Genomic DNA, 17,246 nt, shown 5'->3' on the forward strand with positions numbered 1-17,246 from the left:
GCCCCCTGGAGAGCATCCAGCAGCATGCCTGGGTAGCAGAAACGAGCAAGGGACTCCTGCCCTTCAGCGAGCCATCCCTCAGCCCCCAGGACCTGGCCATAACCAAAGGTATGGAGCGCCTGGGCTACCAGAGGCAGGAAATTCAGGAGGCCATTGAAGCTAATAAGTATGATGAGGTCATGGCCACCTATCTGATTCTCTGTTCCAGGAAGCAGGAGGGGGGAGGAGGACCACGAGGAAAAGGGGAAGGAGCGGCCGAGGTGTGTCACCTTCCAGGAGCCTGGTGACCCCGATTCCAAGGACTGTCCCCCCACCCCTGCCGCAACCTGAGGTTTCGGGAAAATACCCCAAGCCAGTTATCCTGCCAAAGGACCCAGTGCAAAAGAGCGCAAAGGATGCCCACAACCACCCCCCCGCACCCCCACCCCTCTCTCCCCCGCAGCCTGAGGTTTTGGGGAATACCCCAAGGCCAGGTATCCTGCGAAAGCAGGATGTCCAAAAGAGGGGAAAGGATGCCACCCAGGGCAACAGGGTCATCTCCGCCAGGTCCCTGAGCTGGAGGACGCCCAGGAGCACACCACTGTTGCAGGTCCAAGCCCCCTGCTAGAGGACACCCCAAAGGGCAGACCCTCCGTGCTAGGCCCAGAGCTGGAGGACGCCTGGAGGGACACCAGCACCTCTGTGGCTGGACCCCAGCAGGAGGACACTGGGGAGCACAGCAGCACCGCGGTGTCAGTCCTCCAGCTGGAGGACGCTGAGGAGCACAGCAGCACCACTGAGACAGGCCCCCAGCTAGAGAGGGACCAGGAAAGCAGGGCCAACACAATCAGTCCAGCTCCCCAGCCCTCCAGCACCACCCTAAGACGTCCCCCAATATGTGGCTGGCCTACCAGTGCAGTGGCCCCTTCAGCAATCACCAGGGCCAGAGATAGAGTATTAGAAATTATCCTGGAATTTTGTTGCTGCTGTGCAGCATTGGAACTGGAGAGCAACAAAGATTAAAAATAGCACCATACCTGGCAGAAGACCCCCCACCCCCAAAGCACAACCACTCAGTGGCCATGGGGAACAGGAGCACACCAGGGAAGGTTACGGCTCTGGAGAGGCTCAGGGGCTGGGCCCAGTCAGAGGGGCCAGGAGCAGCATGAGACTCACAGGACTCAGCACTGGGCAGCACAGATGTCCCTGGAGCACAGATGTCCCTGGAGCAGAGCAGGTGAATGGACAGGTGGGCACCTGGAGGGGAGCTGAGCGGGTGAGGGGTGGGGTGTGGAGGGGTTGGGGAGAGCTGAGCAGGTACAGGACCAGGAGAGGGGTGTGGGGCTGTGTGGGCAGAGCCTCCAGAGGCCCCAGGGCCAGAGGCGGGGAACCCTGGACCTCTCTCCCCCATCTTAGGTTCTGCCCTCTTGGTGGGAGAGACCTGCTGCTCACCCCTGGGCACATGGATGGTGCAGAGGATGCAGGAACTCTTGCAAAGGCTTGGGCCCAGGTGGTAAAATGTGCAGATTGCAAAGAGCAGATAGAGAGGCTCTCTAGCTCCCCTTAAGAGAGACTCGGGTATATTTCCTTCTATGTATTTTATGGTTTCAGGTCTTATGTCTATTTCTTTAATCCATTTTGAGTTGATTTTTGTGTATGGTGTGATGTAGTGGTCAAGCTTCATTCTTTTGCATGTAGCGACCCAGTTTTCCCAGCGCCATTTATTGAACAAACTTTCTTTGCTACAATGCATAGTCTTTGCTCCTTTGTCAAATCAAAGACATCTTTACAGACACATCACCCAAAGCAGTGATAGTGAAGGCAAAGATAAACAGCTGAGACTACATCAAATTAAAGAGCTTCTGCACAGCAAAAGAGACAATAACAAAAACAAAGAGAAACCCCACCAACTGGGAGAACATTTTTTTTAATTAATTTATTTATTTATTTATTTATTTATTTATTTATTAATTTTTTTAATATTAAATTTTATTTTTATATTCCCCCATACAATTGCAAAAGCCCCATTCTGACCCCAATCCTTCCCCTCCTGCCCCCCACCCCCCAAAAAAAGTGTCTCTGGTTCATAGTTTTTTGTTGATTTTGATTTTCACTTTCTTATATTCATTTTCCTGGTCCCTTATTTAAGTTTTCTAGATTCCTGCTATGAGTGAGACCATCCGGTATTTTTCTTTTTCTTTTTGGCTTATTTCGCTGAGCATGATCCCTTCCAGCGCCATCCATGTTGCTGCAAATTGCATGTGTTTATCTTTTTTGAATGCTGAGTAATATTCCATGGTGTATATGTACCACATCTTCTTGATCCAGTCATCTATTTTTGGGCATTTGGGTTGTTTCCAAAGCTTAGCTATTGTAAACAGTGCTGCTATAAACATAGGAGTGCAGGTGCTCTTTGGAATTGATGTTTCTGTGTCCTTTGGGTAAATACCTAGGAGTGGAATTGCTGGATCATATGGAAGCTCTATGTTTAGTAGGTCCAGAAATCTCCACACAGCTCTCCATAGTGGTTGGACCAGTTTGCACTCCCACCAACAGTGCACAAGAGTTCCTTTTTCTCCACATCCTCGCCAACATTTGTTGTTGCTAGTTTTTTTAATATGTGCCATTCTCACTGGTGTGAGATGGTATCTCAAGGTAGTTTTGATTTGCATTTCCCTGATTACAAGTGATGTTGAACATTTTTTCATATGCCTGTTGGCCATTTGCATTTCCTCTTCAGAGAAGTTTCATTTTAGCTCTTCTGCCCATTTTTTGACTGGATTATTTTCTTTGTTGTTGCTGAGTCTCATCAGCTCTTTGCAGATTTTTGTGATCAGTCCTTTATCATTAGTGTTGGGTGCAAAAATGTTCTCCCAGTTGGTGGGGTTTCTCTTTGTTTTTGTTATTGTCTCTTTTGCTGTGCAGAAGCTCTTTAATTTGATGTAGTCCCAGCTGTTTATCTTTCTCTTCACTATCACTGCTTTGGGTGATGTGTCTGTAAAGATATCTTTGATGTGCAAATCCCGTAGTGTTTCGCCTATATTTCCTTCTATGTATTTTATGGTTTCAGGTCTTATGTCTAGTTCTTTAATCCATTTTGAGTTGATTTTTGTGTATGGTGTGAGGTAGTGGTCAAGCTTCATTCTTTTGCATGTAGCGACCCAGTTTTCCCAGCACCATTTATTGAACAAACTTTCTTTGCTCCAATGCATAGTCTTTGCTCCTTTGTCAAAGATTAGTTGACCATAAATCTGTGGGTTTATTTCTGGATTTTCTATTCGATTCCATTGGTCTGTATGTCTGTTCTTGTTCCAATACCATGCAGTTTTGATGATTATGGCTTTGTAGTATAGTTTGAAGTCTGGGCGTGTGATGCCTCCATTTCCTTCTTTTTTTTTTCAGTAGAGCTTTGGCTATTCGGGGTTTTTGGTGATTCCATATGAATTTCATCAATAATTGTTCTATTTCTTTGAAGAATGCCATTGAGATTTTGATTGGAATAGCATTGAATCTGTATATTGCTTTTGGTAGGATGGCCATTTTAATAATGTTTATTCATGAGCAGGGGATGTCTTTCCATTTCTTTGTGTCTTCTTCTATTTCTTTTAACAGTGTTTTATAGTTTTCTTTGTATAGGTCCTTTACCTCTTTTGTTAGATTTATTCCCAAATATTTGATTTTTTTTGTTTCGATAATAAAAGGGGTGGTTTTTTTGATTTCTTCTTCAGATTTATTGTTTGTGTATAGGAAGGCTACTGACTTTTGCATGTTGATTTTGTATCCTGCCACTTTACTGAATTGATTGATGAGTTGAATTAGTTTTTCTGTGGAGATTTTGGGGTTCTCTATGTATATTATCATATCATCTGCAAATAGTGATAGTTTGACTTCTTCTTTTCCTATTTGGATTCCTTGGATATCTTTCTCTTGTCTTATTGCTCTGGCTAGGACTTCCAGTATTATATTGAAAAGCAGTGGTGAGAGTGGACATCCTTGTCTTGTTCCAGATCTCAATGGAATTGCTTTCAGCTTTTCACCATTGAGAATGATACTGGCTGTTGGCTTGTCATAGATGGCCTTTATGATGTTGAGGTATGTTCCTTGTATCCCAAGAATTTCAAGGGCTTTTATCATGAATGGGTGTTGCACTTTGTCGAAAGCTTTCTCAGCATCTATTGATATTATCATATGGTTTTTATATTTCTTTTTGTTGATGTGTTGGATAACGTTGATTGATTTTCGGATGTTAAACCATCCTTGTGCCCCTGGAATGAATCCAACTTGGTCGTGGTGAATTATCTTATGGATACATTGTTGGATTCTGATAGCTAAAATTTTGTTGAGGATTTTTGCATCAGTGTTCATTAGGGAGATTGGCCTATAGTTTTCCTTTTTTGTGTTGTCCTTATTCGGTTTTGGTATTAGTGTAATATTGGCTTCATAGAACGTGTTTGGTATTGTCCCTTCCTTCTCAATTTTTTGGAAGAGTTTGTGAAGGATAGGCACTAATTCGTCTCTGAATGTTTGGTAGAATTCATTTGTAAATCCATCAGGTCCTGGGCTTTTGTTTTTGGGGAGGTTTTTAATTACCATTTCAATTTCGCTGCTTGTAATTGGTCTGTTTAGGTGTTCTATTTCTTCTTTCTCTAGCTTTGGGTGATTGTAGAGTTGTAGGAATTTGTCCATCTCCTCTAGATTGTTGAACTTGTTTCCATATAACTGTTCATAGTAGTTACTGATTATTCTTTTGATTTCTGCTGTGTCCATTGTTATTTCTCCTCTTTCATTTATGATCCTGTGTATTTGTGCTTTCTCCCTTTTTTCCTTTGTGAGCCTGGCTAGGGGTTTGTCTATTTTATTTATTTTTTCAAAGAACCAGCTCTTGGTTTCATTGATCTTTTGGATTGTTTTTTTAGTTTCAATTTCATTTATTTCTGCTTTGGTTTTTATTATTTCTTTTCTTCTACTGGTTTTGGGGTTTTTTTGTTATTCTTTTTCTAGATCTTTGAGCTTCGAGATTAGGTTGTTTCTTTGAGTTCTTTCTTGTTTTTTGATGTGAGCTTCTATTGCTATATATTTTCCTCTTATTACTGCTTTTGCTGCATCCCATACATTTAGGATATTGGTGTCCTCCTTGTCATTCAATTCAAAGAATTTTTTAATTTCTTCTTTGATCTCCTCGTTAGTCCAGTGGTCTTCCAGTAGTGTGGCTTTTAATCTCCATGAGGTAGGATAGTTCCTTGCCTTCTTTTTATGATTTATTTCTAGTTTGATGCCTTCGTGGTCAGAAAAGATGGTTGGTATGATTTCAATCTTGGTGTTTCTGTTGATGTTTGTCCTGTGCCCCAGTATGTGATCGATCCTGGAGAATGATCCGCGTGCGCTTGAGAAAAATGTGTACTCCGTTTTTTTGGGGTTTAGTGTTCTATAGATGTTTGTTAAGCCCAAATGCTCTAGGTCCTTATTTAGAGCTTTAGTTTCTTTACTTATTTTTTGTCTTGTTGATCTATCCATTGTTGATAGTGGTGTGTTGAAGTCTCCCACTACATATGTGTTTTCTCTGATGTCTGTTTTCAGAGAGGACAACAGTTGTCTGATATATTTTGGTGCTCTTTCGTTTGGTGAGTATATGTTAATGAGTGTTATTTCTTCTTGAAGTATTGTCCCCTTGATCATAATGTAGTGACCATTGGGGTCTCTTTTTATCTTTTTGAGTTTGAAATCTGTTTTATCTGATATAAGTATAGCTGTTCCTGCTTTCTTTTTTGGCCCATTTGCTTGTAGGATTGTTTTCCATCCTTTGACTTTGAGCCTATTTTTAGCTTTTGTAGCTAAATGTGTTTCCTGGAGACAGCAAAAGGTTGGGTTTTGTTTCTTAATCCAGGCTGCAACTCTGTGTCTTTTTATTGAAGAGTTTAGTCCATTTACATTTAGAGTTAATATTGATATGTTAGCATCTGTATTTGCCATTATGTTTGTCTTTCCTTTGATTTTATTTATTTATTCTTTTAATAACTTTTTTTTTTTTTTTGGTCTTCTTTCGTTGTTATTCATCCCTCTGAGGTTCTGGCTTTAGGATTCCTTGTAGTATTTTTTGGAGTGGGGGTTTAGTCGCAATGAAATTCCGGAGTTTCTCTTTGTCTGGGAAGGTCCATATTCTTTCTTCATGGAGGAAAGAGAGCTTTGCGGGATAGAGTATTCTTGGTTGGCATCTGTTTTCTTGGAGTCTGTTGACTATGTCCCTCCACTCTCTCCTTGCCCGTAGTGTTTCTTCAGAGAAGTCTGATGTCAGCCTGATTGGTTTTCCTTTGAATGTTATCTGTTTCTTCCCTCTTGTCAGCTTCATTATTTTTTCCTTGTCCTGGATTCTTGGGAGCTTTACTATTATGTGTCTTGCTGTGTTTTTCCTTTCGTCGTGGAAGTTTGATGTTCTTCTTGCTTCTTGTATATCAATTTTCAGCTCCTTCTTCGCATTTGGGAAGTTCTCTTCAATTATATCCATGAATATTTTCTCTGTTCCTACATCTCTCTCCTCTCCTTCTGGAATTCCTATAACTCTTATATTTCCTTTCCTCATGGAGTCAGATAGTTCCCGAAGTCTTTCTTCATTCTTTTTCCTTCGTACTTCTCTTTCCTTTTCTGTTTTGGTTCTTTTTATTTCTGTGTCTTCAAGATTACTTATTCGTTCTTCCATTTCATCTATTCTGCTTTCATTGCTTTTCCCAGAGTTCTTTAGTTCCTCCATTAATTCTTTGATCTCCTGCATTTCTCTTACTTCCCTCTTTAGGGACTCAATTTCCTTCTTCTGATCTATCACTTTTTTAATCATGGCAATTTTAAATTCTCTTTCTGGAAGGCTCAGAAGTTCTTCCAAGTTGCTGTCGTTGCAATCTGGGGAGTGGTTTTCTTTTTGTGGTGTGCTTCTTTCCTGAGGAGTTGTTAGGTTGCGTGTGGTTCTTCTACTCCCTACTGTCTGTTTTCTAATTTGTCGTATGCGTTGGGACACTGTGTTGCTCGGACTGACTGACATCTTGGGTGAACTTCTCCGCTCCCCTCTGGCTCTTCCAGGAGCCATCTCTGTCTTCTGGGGGAGCTTTCTGCTGGTTTTAGGCAGTTTTTACTGAAGAAATGTCCCTGTTCTCAAATGGCGAAGCGGGATGCAGTCCCTGCGCCTCCGGTTTCAGGCACACTCTTCTGCGCACCCGGTCTGCCCCGGACGTGGGTGCCTGCTCCCTCTGTGGGCTCAGACTGCTGGTCGGAAGGGGCCTGGCGTGGAATAACTTCCCGGCTGGCCACTGGGTCCTCCAGAAGCCTTCTGCCCTTTTCAAGCAGTCTTAAGAAATTTCCTGTTTTATGGGGTGTTAGTGACTTTTTTTTCCCTGGTCGCTAGGTGGCGCCAGAGATCTCTCCTATTGTCCTTGGGGGGCTGTTTTTCGCCTCCTCCCACCCCGTGGGACAGGGAACAGAGCGGGAATGGTAGGGTACACCTCAACAGCTTTGGGGTGCTGTGTCTGCCTTGTGCCCCACCATCGTGGAGAACCCACGCCCCGAATTTTCGTGCCCCGGGTCTCAGTTCAAAGCCCTCAGTTCCAGGACGCGGGCTGTAGCCCAGTTCAGTGGCGCGGGAATGGCGCCTTTTGCACCCCGCTCCCGCGCCTGGGCGCCTCGTTCCTGCTCACTCAGGGAGGGACCTTCACCTCAGTGAGGACCTCCGCGCGTCTCCCCGCAAGCCTAGGTCGCAGGCGCGGGGACCTGGGCAGCCGCGATCCAGGTCTGCACTTGCTTTTCAAGCGCGCGCCGAGTGCGCCGCTTTCCGCGCAAGCTTACCGGCAGCCCTGGCTGTGTGCGCGTCTCCCGGGGTCTTTGTTCTTCTCTAATGGCGCCCGGAGCCGTTCGCTCACCGCCTCGGCGGATCCTGCAGGGTTCGCCTCAGCTCCCGTTCACGGGGTGTGGTGGGTGCAATAGTTCCTTTCCACTCACAGTCCCCCTTGCTGCATCGTTTGTTTTTGTTGGCCGTTTTGGTTTGTTGTTTCCCTCCTCTCTGCGGGTCAGAGAGTGCCGCCTCTGTGGGCGGGGGAGGGGAGCAGGGTTCTGCGCTCTCCTCCCTTCTAGTCCTCTTTTATGGCCACTTTCTTCTTCCGGTAGTTTGCTGGAGTCACCCGTTTATCTTCCGTATCCCAGTTCTCACTGGGACCTGCCGCTTTTCCTCCCTATTAACTTTTTTTAATGGGAGATCTTACTCGCAGCGTCTCCTCGCCGCCATGTTGCTCCGCCCTCTCTCTGGGAGAACATTTTTGCACACAACACTAATGATAAAGGACTGATCACAAAAATCTACAAAGAGCTGATGAGACTCAACAACAACAAAGAAAATAATCCAGTCAAAAAATGGGCAGAAGAGTTAAAAAGAAACTTCTCCAAAGAGGAAATGCAAATGGCCAACAGGCATATGAAAAAATGTTCAACATCACTTGTAATCAGGGAAATGCAAATCAAAACTACCATGAGATACCATCTTACACTAGTGAGAATGGCACATATTAAAAAATGTAGCAACAACAAATGTTGGCGAGGGTGTGGAGAAAAAGGAACTCTTCTGCACTGTTGGTGGGAGTGCAAACTGGTCCAACCACTACGGAGAGCTATGTGGAGATTTCTTGACCTACTAAACATAGAGCTTCCATATGATCCAGCAATTCCACTCCTAGGTATTTACCCAAAGGACACAGAAACATCAATTCCAAAGAGCACCTGCACCCCTATGTTTATAGCAGCACTGTTTACAATAGCTAAGCTTTGGAAACAACCCAAATGCCCAAAAATAGATGACTGGATCAAGAAGATGTGGTACATACACACCATGGAATATTACTCAGCATTCAAAAAAGATAAACACATGCAATTTGCAGCAACATGGATGGCACTGGAAGGGATCATGCTCAGTGAAATAAGCCAGAAAGAAAAAGAAAAATACCAGATGGTCTCACTCATAGCAGGAATCTAGAAAACTTAAATAAGGGACCAGGAAAATGACTAACTCTAAGAAAGTGAAAATCAAAATCAACAAACAACTATGAACCAGAGTCACTCTATGGGGAGTGAGGGGCAGGGAGGGGAGGGATTGGGGTCAAAATAAGGGGGTTGCAATTGTGTGGGGAATATAAAAATAAAATTTATTAATAAAAAACACATTTAAACAAAATATTAATACCCAATCTTAAAACCTTAAGACATGCATGTTTTAAATTAAACCATTAAATTTGAACTAGTTTACCAAATTTAGATCATGATCAAAATTTGGGTTTTTGTATAGGCGCCATTTATAGTTAATTCTCTGGAGGTAAACCACAAGGATAAACATAGATCTCTTGATTTTTATTTAAAATTATGGCCATGTGTTAATTTTAAGAAGTAGTTATTTATTTTTAAGGATTAATTTTTATTTATTTATGTACACAAGAACTAGGGTGTAAGCCAGATGTGTGGGGGTGAAAAGACCAACCAGAGAGTGGGGAGCACAGACAGATCCACTGAAACATGCCGTTGAGAGGAGAAGCCTGCTGAGACAGGAGAGGTCCGCTGTGTCAGGTGGGACAACTCCCCAGCCAGGATCTAACCCTTGCTGTAGTGGCCTGAGATAGCCCAACAGCCCTGAGACTTTAACCCCTGTATCACCAGGAAGGCCCCATATATTAAGATTTTTTAATGAGATAGAAGTGAAAATCCTTACATAGAATAAGCATTTAATTTTAACCATTACTTAAGACTGAGGGCCCAAGGTCATCAAAATTTTTTTAAAAGGCAGTTTTTACTAAGCTTGAGATATGAAAATATTTTAGAGTTTGTATTTTTAAGAAATGATCCTTTGGCTTTATATTGTTTTTGCTCTATTTTACTGAGACCAAACATTTTTAAGATAATGGAACACTTTTTATGGACCATGCATGGGGAAAACAGGAGAAGAGAGGTTACGATCTTATTTTGTAGTTTATTTGCTTTTAGATTTTCAGAAATGTAAGGTTTGGGATTTAGCTCAAAAAAGTTGTAGTTTTACTTTTTAGTTTTTATCAAGTCAATTAATTTTATTTTTTTAAGATTTATTTATTTATTTATACCAGCACTGGGTACAGTCAGAAGCATGGGAGGGTAAGAGAATTCACCAGAGCCAGAGCGGGTAACAGAACAGGCAGGCTGATAAAATGCACTGCTGAGGGGAGTAGCAGGCATGGCAGGAGAGGTCTGCGCACCATGTGGGACCCTCACTGGTGGCCGGGGATTGAATTGGTGCTGCAGAGGCTATGATCAGCTTTGCAGCCCAGCACTCAACCGCTGCTCCATCAGGGGAGGCCCAAGTCAATTAATTTTAATAGGAAACATTTTAAAGGTCCAACAAGGAAGTCAGGAGTTTTTACTTAACCAATAAGCATTTTGTAGGAAAATACAGGGAAATAGAATTTTTTTTAACCTATAGAACAAACTAGAACAATATCTGAAGGTGGACAAAAGCAGAGTCCAGTTTCCCTCATCAAGAAGGCGGCAGAGACATGCCAATGATCCCAACACTGGAGCAAAAGGTGCAGGCAGCTGCTTGCTGAGACCAGGGGCAGCCCTCCACTAGCCTGCTGCAGTGGGTTGGTCCTATTTTGATAAGGATGTTACAGTCCCTTGAAGTCATGTTATACCCATTTTTATAACATTTATTTTTTTTAAATAAATTTTGATTACCATTTTTGGAAATACCTTTTCAAAAGTTTTTTTTTTAAAAAACTGTAAATGGCAAACCCTAGTGTCAGTTTGTTTTTTATATTTGATCTGAGAAGGTGTGAGATTATTACTCATGTTTCTGAGAGAAAGGAAAGACTTAACTGAAAAACTCTCAGAAGAAAGTTAACGTCACAGACTAAGTGTTTGTGGGCCTTTTACCAGGCTGATTTGGAAGAAAAAGAAGATAGGAAAGACATGACTGAAAACATCTTCTTATCATTTCATCACAGACTCTGGGTCTGTGAAGCCTTTTGGCCAGGCTTAAGAGGACGTCCAATTCCTTTCTCCGCGCTTGAGAAGCAGGGTGTGGGGTTCCTGTTCGGGTGCCATTTGCTGTGTCCAGCAACACTACACTGATAAAGAAATGGGAGTTGTGAAGCAGACTACATAGTGTAGGATGTTGCTGAAGAGCAAGATCCTGGCCTTTTTATTGATTCACAGCATAGGTTGTAAGGGGGAGGAGCAAAAGGAAAGGGGAAGGAGATTAAGGGGAAGGAGATTAAAGAAAGGGGAAGAATGTAGAAGATCAGGATTGTGAGTCTGCCCTCCAGGCACTTCTCATCTGCTTGATGACTCAGTATTGTCATTGAGATCACACCCTAATCCCCAGCCATGGTTCTAATCTTATCAACAAGGCATTCCACTGATCAGTTTCTAGGGTCCCTTGTCATACATTGGTCCTCGGCCCCCCTGGCATTCCCGGTCATACCTCCTGATATATAAGTTGGGTGTACGTGTTGTGCATTGGTCCTCAGCCCCCTGGGAGTTCCCGGTCATACCTCATGATACATAGCCTTCCCATCATGATCCAGCTTTGTGCTCTTGTTTGATTTGAAGGGCACCTTGTAGGGTTGGGCTCTGTACCTAACTGATCGGGCCATCTTGACCTTGCTTGGAGCTATAGATGACAAAATGGTGGCCGAACAGGCCACTGTGCAATAGCAGAACCACAGTGCCCCCCTTATGAGGTTTCACTTTCCAAGGCTTCAGTTTCCCAAAATTAAACTAGGTTCAAAAATTTTTTCATAATAAGATATTTAGAGACAGACCACACTCACACAAATTTTATTACAAACTTGTGATTTTTATTGTCTTGTTTTATTGTTATTAATCACATGGTGCCTAATTTATAAAGTGAACATATCATAGGTATGTATGTACAGGGAAATCTAAGTGTATTGAGGGCTCCATACTATTGGTCATTCTGGTATACACTGGGGGTCTTGGAATATATCCCATGTGATTAAAGGGAGGCTGCTGTAGTAGGATTTGGATTTAGGCCATATAATTGGTGCACATAGCGTGTCCATGTTGCTTTAATTTGCACTTGTATCTATTTATGTCTTTCAACATATGATGCTGAGTTTCTGTTCATATGCCTACTTGCCATCAATATAGCTTCCTCGGAAACTACTCAGAGTTTTGCTCAATTTTAAAAAGTTATTTGTTCCTTGTTGAATTTTAAGGGTTCCATGCATATTCTAAAACATGTATTATATTAGAGTCATATTTTGCAAATATTTCTCCTGGTCTGTGGCCCAAGCTCTTTTATAGACCTAACACTCACATCAATGCATACATAGACTTTTCTGGGAAGAGAAATGAGAAGATGCTGACTGCAGTGGGTTCAGAATAGAGGAGTCTTGGTTGACTGAGGATGAGGTGATTTATGTATTTGTGTATGTTCTTCACTATTTATGAATCCTCTGTATGTGTGAATACAAATATTAGTTATTATCAAAATCATCTATTATCAAAAATAAATTACACAACAATCCCTGACACTATCAATCACTTGGCAGATCCCCACAGTCATGTGTTCTCAGGCTCTGAACCTCTTCTAGGACCCACCATCTTGTCACTGAATGATTTTCCCTTAGAATTTTCACCTGACACAGGTGGTCTAGGTGAATGGACACACCTTCCCACTGAAAAAAGCTAAACATGTCACTTTCTTAAAAGCATCAGAACTTACAATATAGTAATAAATGGCCACTCCCAGAAGAGAAGGGTGAGACCCTGTGAGGGCCCCACAGAGAACAGTGTTCTATGGAGGGAGGAAGGGCTATGAGGGCCCCACCCAGAGCAGACACAAAGCCCAGCCCTTCAGCTCTGTGCTGAGCCTGAAGAATACCACCCACTGTCCCTTTCAAAATTTAGGAAGACCTGTTTTATTCTGGTTATGATGTGTGTGTGTGTGTGTGTGTGTGTGTGTGTGTACACACATATATGTAGTATAGTTCTTAGGATACAATCTGTGTTCACTATTAAAATACAAAATGTTACAAATGTTACAGATCAGGAAGGAGTGAAAAATACTGTCAGCTGTTGTTAACAATGAGTAACAGCAAAGTGTTGACTGGAATGAGGCCACAGTTTGGGGGTGACCCATCATTATCAACCTTCCCCAGGCAGGGCCAGCACCTGAGCCCAGAGGAGAAGGGCTGCATAGGAGGGAGGGAGCAGGACGTGGACAGAGACCACCCTGTCCAGCATGAAGGGCTGTGGTGTCCTAGCCAGGGAGGCTCAGGAAAGCAAGGAGCATCTCCTCAAGCCTGAGAGAAAGAATCTGGACACAAAGTAAATCCAGTTTCTGATGACATAGAGCACATATCAGTCACTTCTGCCACAATCCAAAGTGCTATGTCCCAAGGAAACTAATTGATAAGTGTTTGATAGTGTCAGGGATTGTTGTATAATTTATTTTTGATAATAGATGATTTTGATAATAACTAATAACTTTTTTGGGGGGGGGAGGAGGGTTCTACCATCTTTACTTGAAGAGATGAATGCAAAAACTATCATTATTTAGATGTGGTTAACCTGTACACACTTTCTAGGAAATAAAAGTGAGCTGTCCCTTTAAGAAAATCTACTGACAGTTGATAAATGATAATTATCTGCCTTGTCTCATAAGAAAGTCAACATCTATACGGATTCAAAATATGCCTTCCTTATGGCTCACAGTCATGCAGCGATTTGGCAGGAAACGGGGTTCCTCTCCACCAAGGGGTCCCCCATCATGAACGCTAAACTTATCCTTAAGCTTCTAGAGGCCTTGCATCTTCCAACCGAAGTTGCCATTATCCACTGTAAAGGACACCAAACTGCCAATTCTTACGTGACCACAGGGAATAACAAGGCTGATGCAGCAGCAAGGGCTCCCACCACTGACTCTGCTGCAGACCCTGCCCCTATTCTCTGTCTCCTCCATCACTCCACTTAGGAGCCTAATGAACGCCGGTTCTTCATGTCAAAAGGAGGAACTGAAATAGCCCAGGGCTGGATTATGGTAAATAACAAACTGACCCTACCTGCCAAACAGGCAGACTTGGTCATTCAACAAGTTCATGATACCCTCCACATCGGGCTGCACCCACTTACCCAATTTCTGAGTCTGCTCTTCTTCCACCCCTCCTTGAGTGCAAAAGTCTGGTAGATATGTTCCCGTCATCAAACCTGTGCTTGTTTGTCACCTCAAGGGTGAGTTTGCCCACCTTTTTCTTTTGCAGCTCACCAGCTGCATGGACACTTACCCAGACAGGATTGGGGGGCTGATTTTACTAACCTCCCTACTCACAAAAAGGTTAAATATTTGCTAACAATGGTTGATACAGTGACAGGTTGTATAGTTTTTCATTGGCCAACCAAAACAAAGAGTAAATGCAGGAGAAAATATGATAATCCAACATTCCTATAGTGAGAGTGAGAAGAAAAATAATTGCAAAAATGTAAGCTGTAAAAGATCCACTCATTACCTTGATTATTTTCATTAAATATATTTCTTTAAGAACTTTGAACATGCATTGGGTTATTAATATTATTCTAAAACAAAAACAGCTTTAAATTGTTTTTATTCCTCATGTAATAAATTCTGAGAGCTATAACCTCCTAAAATTATACTGGGGTCCTCTCAAATTTGTAAAACTGTGCAGAGATCCTGAAATGAAAAAGCTTGAAAATCGCTGACCCAGTCCCTGGGCCTGGACTCAGGGAGGCAACAGTGTGACAAAGGTCTTGGTGCAGGAGAGGAGGGAGTGGCAAAGTCCCAGGTGTTGTGTATGGATCTCAGGGTCTCGGCCCTCTGTCTTATGTGAGAAATCTTACTATTGGGGATTCCCCATCTCCTCACAGTTAAACGTCTTTCTCACATAACAGGTGTAAGACCCCCTTAAAGTACTGGTGACTCACCCCCCATTACCTGGAGGGTTTCCAGATGCAGCATCACAGCTGCAACCAGTCCAGATCTCAAGAGCACTAGTCATGAGGCCCACAACCCTCCTGCTGCTGCTCTCAGGGGCCCTGGCCCTGACAGAGACCTGGGCAGGTGAGTGTGGGCTTCAGAGAGAAACCCCGACAGCAAGGCGCAGGACCCCAGGAAAAGGCCCTTTCTGCCACTGCTGACCCTGTGGTCCCCCTTGACCCTAGCCTGCCCTGACCCCTTTCTGTCCCTCCCACCCTCCTGCCTTCTCTCACCCTATTGAGTCTACCGCTAAAACCTAGGAAACAGTTTGACTGTCCCACCGCTTTATAAAGGTATATAGTTTGCATGTTGTTATATGAAATGATTTTTATTTTTATGTCTTCAAAAACCTAAGAAATGTTGATGATTGATTTGAAGGGTTTTTTTTAAAGATTTATTCATTTATTTATACAAGAACTGGGGTAAAGGCCAGATGTGCGGGAGGGTGAGAGGATTCACCAGAGACAGAGTGGGGAACAGAACAGGCAGACTGACAGAATACAGTGCTGAGGGGAGCAGCTGGTGAGACAAGAGAGGTCTGCCACACCATGTAGGACCCTCGCTGGCCGGCCGGGATCAAACGGGTGCTGCAGAGGCTGCGGACAGCTTCACAGAGCTGTGCTCAACTGCCTGTGACCCCAGGGGAGGCCCTGATTTGAAGTTTAAGGCTATAAGGTTTCTGGCTTTTGGGTTTTCAATTAATAACTTGTTATGTAATGTTAAAGTAGTACTCATGTGATTTGGGTGACTGCATAAACTACTGAGGGGAGCAGCAGGCAAGACAGGCGAGGTCTGCTGCGCCATGTGGGTCAGCTCCCTGGCTGGGGATCAAACTTATGCCACAGTGGCTGGTGATAGCTTGGTAGTGCTGAGACTTTAATCCCTGCACCACCACGGAAGCCCTATTTCCTTGTCTTTCATCTAACTTCAGACATTCGTTTTTCAAAAAGAAATGATCATCTCTTGCTCTAATGAAATGATGCTTCAGACATTGCCTGCCTGTAAATACAAATTTGTCTCTCAAACTGATAATAAAAATACTTACCATAGATATAAATGGTAATATATGGCTGTGAAGGTATGAAAATAGCTAAACTGCCGCTTATGATTGTCTAAAAGCCTTGTGGATGAAAGGAAAAGGGAGAGTTAGATAAACTTATTTGTTGAAAGATCAAAGATAAATAACACATCATATATTGATATGTCACATTTACATGGATTGATAACATATATTTTGGAGTTTTGTACCTATAACCCCTAAAAATATATGTAAGTTTGAAAAATCAAAGATATCAGAATAAAGGTAACAAAAATAAACAACCATGAAGATGAATCAGGCATGGACTCTGTTCCAAGGAGAGTGTGGTCACAGGAACGTACTGAGAATGGAGGGGCCAGGGAGGCTTCAGATTGGACCTTGGTAGTTACTCAAAAGGTGGGGGGACTGATAAGTTATATTGTGAAGTTTGACACATCATTGAATTATTTAAATGTTCATTGTTTCCAAGAGAAGAAAAGAATAATATATCATAATGTTCTTGACAAGGGTTAAAACTCCTCTAATAGTATACTTCAGATTTGTGGATTTCTCCAGAGTTTTATCTCAAAAAAAAAAAAAAAAAAAAAACAACTTAACCCAGTTTGAATTTTAGTTGTAAATTAGATGCTCAAGTGTTGAGAAATGAAAGATAGTGATGTGTGCAACTAACTTGGAAATGCACGAGAAAAATAAGATGGATGAGTAGAGAGACGGAGCCGTGGGTAAAAAGTGATAAGGCAAATGTGGCGAGTGCTACTTCTGGGATCTAGGTGGTATGCTCTGTACTGTTATTTCAACTCTTCTTTGTGCTTCAAAATGTTCATAAAATACCACAGACTGAGCAGGGAATGTGTGTCTCGTTATGACGTGTGGCAGTGGCGTGAAAAAGGATTACTCAGAGTCCATGTGCAGAACAATGAGAAGCCTAGAGGGACCACACCTTGAAGACAGAGCCCAGATCCTAGGGCAGTCTCGTTTTTATTTACCATCAGACAGAAAATAAAAAAGATCAAAGAAGCAGCAGGCAAACAGAGAACATGCAAGTGTGTGAGGAATGTGTAACCACCTGGCCCCAGGCAAGGTTGAGAAATCAGGGGAAGAATCAAGGCTAACCTCAGTGTTTTTGCTGCTCTACGCAGAATATCATTGCTGTTTTCAGCACTTACCGTTTTCAGCATGTATAGATCCTCATACTCGGACATTTGCCCTGAGATGTTCCTT

At 42.7% G+C, this 17,246-nt stretch overlaps 1 pseudogene; it reads left to right on the top strand.

The window, feature by feature from the left end:
- The first annotated feature begins 468 nt into the window (after nucleotides 1–468).
- Nucleotides 469–17,246, top strand: part of LOC119251985 (class I histocompatibility antigen, Gogo-OKO alpha chain-like) — a 44,746-nt pseudogene continuing 27,968 nt past the window's right edge.

This window comes from Talpa occidentalis, unplaced genomic scaffold (genome assembly GCF_014898055.3).
Source record: "Talpa occidentalis isolate TD23 unplaced genomic scaffold, MPIMG_talOcc4v2.1 talOcc4.2, whole genome shotgun sequence".
Lineage (NCBI taxonomy): Eukaryota > Metazoa > Chordata > Mammalia > Eulipotyphla > Talpidae > Talpa > Talpa occidentalis.